This window comes from Pinus tabuliformis, chromosome 3_1 (genome assembly GCF_031772625.1).
Source record: "Pinus tabuliformis cultivar Carrire ecotype Pingquan chromosome 3_1, CPIR1, whole genome shotgun sequence".
Lineage (NCBI taxonomy): Eukaryota > Viridiplantae > Streptophyta > Pinopsida > Pinales > Pinaceae > Pinus > Pinus tabuliformis.
Genome location: NC_142301.1, coordinates 724,527,084 through 724,533,145, shown reverse-complemented (window position 1 = coordinate 724,533,145; position 6,062 = coordinate 724,527,084).

Below are 6,062 nucleotides of genomic sequence, written 5' to 3'. Positions count from 1 at the left end.
TCACGTTTTTTCATGTATTTCTCATTTTTTCATGTAGCACGGTCCAACAAAAGTATGCAGTATGGGTACTCCTTAGATTAGAAATTAAACCTTACATCCAACGAGTACTTCTACTTGAAATTTGAGTAAAATATTAGGGAGATAAGTTGAAAATATGAGTTGAAAAAATAGTTTTTTTATTTTATTATTTTTTAAACTTTTAACTTTCTTACTCCAAAAATAGTGAATCATCCTCCATGGTTGACATCAACATCTTAAATCTTATTGGTCCTTAAAAAGTTTATTTTGGTTGTATATTTTTCTTAGGAGGCCCATTTTAGACCTCAAAATTCCCCTAATGGTTGGACTTGTGGCAAGGATCATCATAGGAGAGATTTTCCACATCATAAAGGTGGTAGAGATGAGACTTGCAGTGCTTAGTAAGCACTCATAGTTAGGAATGTTGGACAGAGTATTCCTTAGATATATGCAACATTGGATAATAGGAAATTTGTTCATCAATAATATATTATCTAGATGGAAAGTAAGTTTTGTGATCAAGTTATTTCTATTTTGATTGACCTTGGATCTAACTATAGTTATATCAGTCTTGACCTAGTGGATAAGTGCGGCTTGAGTAGAGAAGTGCATGTAGAGTCTTGGTTGGTGTAGTTGGCTATAAGTACCAAGAAAAGAGTTCATGATTGTCTATGATCTTGTGCATTTTAGATAAATGATATGTCTACATCAATGCATCTAAATGTGCTTTCGTTAGCATCATATAGTATGTTGTTGGGTATGTATTGTTATACATTCATAGGATTAAGGTAGATTGCTATGATAAGGCTATTGAGAGTGTGGATAATGATTGAGAGATGAGAATCTTGTAGGGCAAGGAGAAGCCTAGATCAGTGAGAATGGTTACAGCTATGCAAGAAAAAAAACAATAGAAAGAAAGGTTGTGTATTGTTCGTAGTTCATATTTCTAGTGACAAATGGAAGGATGTTGAGGATGTTGAAGTCTTGAAGAGGTATATGTTTTTGCAATAGTTTTAGGATGTATTCCCAACATTATTTCATAGTTACCACCTCATAGGGAAGTGGACTTTTGTATTGAGTTGATGCGAGGAACAACACTATTATTGAAGGAACCTTATAGGATGAGCACTCTAGAGTTGGTGGAATTGAAGTTGTAGCTTAAGGAAATGCTTGATAAGGGATACTTTAGGTCATGTGTGTCACCTTGGGGTGCATTAGTATTGTTTGTGAAGAAGAAAGATGGTACTCTCAAGTTATGCATTAATTACAAGCAATTGAATAAGGTGGCGATTAAGAATAGGTATCCTTTGTCATTGATTGATGACTTGTTTGATCAGTTGAAGGGAGAAACAATTTTCTCAGAGATTTATTTGAGATCAAAATATCATCAGGTGCACATCAAAGAAGAGGACATCTACAAAACCACATTTTTGGCTATGTAAGGGCATTATGAGTTTGTAGTAGTTCCTTTTGGTCTTACTAATGCTTTAGCCACTTTCATGTGTGTTGCACCCTTATTTGTAGAAGTTTGTGATAGTATTCATTAATGACATATTGATATATTCTAAGAATGAGGAAGAGCATGCATAACATCTAGTATCAATGTTAAGATTATTGAGAGAGTATCATTTGAATTCCAAGCTTAACAATTTTAGTTTCTTTCATACATAAGTTCATTACTTGGGGCATGGTGTTTCCAAGGAAGGTATAGCAATGGATCCAGAAAATATTCGAGTTATTATGGAGGTGATAGAACGTATGAATGTGGATGAGGTCAGATCATTCATGAGACTAGCACAAGAGGTTCATCAGGAACTTTTCATGGATTTCCTATCCTACATCATTGCAAATAAAAGGAAAGAAGTTTTAATGGATAGAGGAATGTGCAGCTAGTTTTGAGCAATTGAAGTAGTTTCTTACAAATGCTCTCGTCTTGAATATTGTAGATCTAGATAAAGAGTTTGTCGTATGTACCGATGTTTGCAAGAGGGGACTTGGTGGAGTTATAATGTAGGAAGGACAAGTGGTATGCTATGAGTCAAGGAAACTGAATGAGGATGAGAAGAATTATGTGACTCATGGTCTTGAGTTGGCATCTATCATCCATGCCTTGAAGATGTGGAGGCACTATTTTTTTGGTAGGATATTTGTTTTGATGAGTGACCATGGTGGGTTGAAATACTTGTTTGACCAACCTAATCTAAATGCCAGACAAGCTAGGTGGTTAGTTACTCTCAGTGAGCTTAACTTCAAGATTAGGTACATCAAGGGAAAGGATAAAAGAGTTGCAGATTCTCTAAGTAGAAGAGTACAAGAAAATCACATTATAGCAGTGACTTCTTATGGTACAAACTTGCAGGAGCGGATCTTGTAGATAGGGTTGGAGGATGACAGGTACCAACAACTTAAGCACAAGTTAAAACACCATAGTACAGATGATTAGTCTGTGGATTATCATCTCACAACAGATGGCTTAATCAAATTCAGAATAGGATTTATGTACCAATTGAAAGTGAGCTCGAGAAGCTTATATTGATGGAATTTCATGTTAAGCTATATTCAAGTCACCTGGGATATCAAAAGACTTTGAAAATTGTGAATAATTTGTATTGCTGATTGAACTTGAAAAAATAAGTGACTAAGTTTGTGGCTAGGTGTTTGGATTTTCAACAGGTAAAAGCAAAGTGTAAGCATCTATGTTGTTTATTGGAGCTAATTTTGATTCCATAATGTAAATGGGAGGTCATTTCCATGGACTTCATTACAATTTTTTTGAGGACATCGAAGCAGCATGACTCCATTATGGTTGTTAGTGACAGGTTGACCAAGGTACCTCATTTCATTATAGTTAAGTCTACAAATTCAACTAGTGAGGTAGATCATATTTTCATCAAGGAGATAGTGAGATTGTATGGTGTTCCTAAGAAGAATGTATCTGAGAGAGATGACAAGTTCACTTCTAGGTTTTGGAAAGAGTTGTTTGTAGTTTTGGGGACAAATTTGGCTTTCAATACAGCTTATCATCAAAAGACAGATGGACAGACAAAGATGGTTAACAATATTCTTGAGGACATGTTGAGTATATATGTCATGCATCAATAGAGGAAGTGGGAAGAGTAGCTACCATTGGTTGAGTTTACTTATAATCAGGTATCAGAAGTCCTTGAAGATGAGCCTGTTTGAGGAACTTTATGGGCAGAGTTGTAATACTCTGATCAGTTGTTGTGATCCAGTCAATAAGGTATTGATTGGACCATATATCTTAGAAGAGATGGAACATGAAATGTAGGTTATCAGAAGGAATTATGATGGCAAAAAAGGACAAGAAGAATATTTATGATGATCAGCATAGGGCATTTAATGATTTTTAGGTTGGGGAACATGTGTACTTATGCATCAATCCCAAGAAGATATCCTTGAGGATTACGTCATGTGCCAACCTAGAACCTCAATATTTTGGGCCTTTTGAGATCCTTGAGAGGATTGGACTAGTGGCCTGTCGACTTGCACTACCTCAAACAGTTAAATTCCATGATAGTTTCCATGTTTCATTGCTTAAGAAGTATGTGCAGGATGTAACAACCCCGAAATAAGAACATGTAATTAATTGGATTAGTAATGTGATTTATAATCGACACAAAATTGATCAACTATTTAACATCAAATTACAAAAATATGAGTAGAGATAACTTCCCGGTGGTGATGATGTTTCTCACTTGTGATTTCAAGGTTGAACACTAGTTGAATTCTGCTAACTGCAACAAAGTCTTGGGGACGACTCTCAACCCAACCGTAGGCTCAATTGCACAAAATATTACTACAACTGGCCACTCCCAAGCCCTCAATCAACGTACTACTACCGGGGAATCCTTTGTCTCACAACACTATTCTCCCAAGAGAATTGATGGTGGAATCATGGAATGATGGAATGCCTCTCATCTTCCTCCCCATATATTAAATAGAGGAAACATTGGAAGGGGAACCGCATGCACACACTCCATGTGTCAACATGCAACTTTACTACTTTCTTGTTTTATTCTTTTGTTTTTACTTTTTGATAGCTTTACTGATTTTTTCTGCTTTCTTGTTTTATTTCTTTTGTTTTTACTTTTTGATAGCTTTACTGATTTCTTTGTTTATTCTTATTTATGTTTATTTAGAACATGTAATTAAATTATTTTATTATTATTTATTATTTATTTACTATTACTATTTTTTTGTTTATTGTTTATTATTTATTTAATATTATATTATATTAGTTATTATTTATTATTTACTACTAAGGGACATTACACGTGATGTTGATTATGTGATTAATTGGTCTATGTTGCAGGTGGAATCCAAGGCAAATTCCAGCCATAACCACAATGTATATTACTGTGGAAACAACTCATGCTCTAGAACAGAGAAATCAAGTAGGTTAAAGTTCAGTGGAAGCACTTTGGGCCTCATGAAGCTACATGGGATATGGTTGATCACATGTGGCATATGTATCCTTCTCTATTCACTGGCTGAGTGAATTTATTCTAGTATATGTGTTTGATGTTGTGTTGGTTATATGTATATGCATATGTATGTTGTAAATATTGCATCGACATATTTTATAAATATTCAATAAGGGGTATGGTGTTCATGTTATGATGGCCATGGTCTCAGCAGTATGATATGATGTAAATGTTGCATGGAGTTGTGTTTTAAAGTGTTAAATTGGAAAATAGGGCCAAACTCCATGCGGGTCAGCTTATTTATGGTAGCTGATATTTTTATTGGATCCCTCTCGTCGAGAGGTGTAGGATTGATCCAAAGATCATCCGATTCCGATAATTATTTATGGAGATATGAATTTATTTTGTTTATGTAATTATTATCAGGCCGACCAGCACATATGTAGGCTCTAGAAGCCCAACCAACGTGTCTATTCATCATCCTCATTTTGGTATAAATAGATGAGGATTTGATATCATTTGCGCACACGTATTCTTGACGTGATCTCCTCTCCACGTCTAGGTTTTTGGAGAAGGAGAGAACCAAGAGTATACGCTGGCCTAGTATGATGCCCTAGCCGCAGTATGATGATCTAAGCAGCAAAGGGAGGCACTTATACGCAGTCTAAAGAAGCCCTAATCCGTTGACTAAAGGAGGCCCCAACCGCAGTAGAGAGAGGCCTAATCCACAGCAAGGAGGAGGGCCTAGTACGCAGTTAAGGGAGACATCTAAACGCAGCCCTAGAGAGGAGACCTAGCTGCTGTCATAATGAAGCTGTAGCTGCAGCCATAGCCGCAGTAAAGATATGCCCTAGTCGCAGGCTTATGAGGACACCTACACACAGAAAATAGGAGACTTATAAGCAACATAAATAAGCCTCTATACGTTGTCTCAAAAGGCTCAATTTGCAGATGAGAGGAGGGCCAATATAGGCCCTAAATGAAGGCATGAAGCCGCTGTCTATTGACCCTATACGCAGCCAGATAGAAACTCTTTATCCGCAGTCAGAAAGAGGATCTATACAGGGTCCTAGAGGAGACCTGTTTACGTAGCAAGGAGATACATATGGGACCTTCCATCCGCTGTCTAAGAAAGCTCTAAAAGAGCCCTTGCCACAGGTCTGAAAGTCACCTAATCTATACGCTGTCTGGTCACAATCCAAGAGGTTTATATGCAGCAAGAAAAGGCACTCAAACACAGCAAAAAGGAGACCCAGATCCGCACCACAGAGAGGCATCTATTTAGGGTTTAACTGCTACCTCGGATGGGTATAAGGAGCAGAAGAACCCGAGCTAGTCTCATGGCAATACGTGTGATCTCAGATCTAAGGAACGCATGACAAGAGGACGCAAGCAATTCTGTGCTAGTATCATTCTCAGCATACCTGTAAATTAAAGGTGCAGTCAAGATAGATCTTGGATGGATGGAGCAGAAAAGACTTCGGATGAGGACGCTGTATTAATATGCATTCTGGGCTAGATTCATTCTCGGCATAGTCACAATTCTTGTGATGTCAATCTCAGCATTTCTGTGAATGGAGTCTTACCGTCTTGGCACAG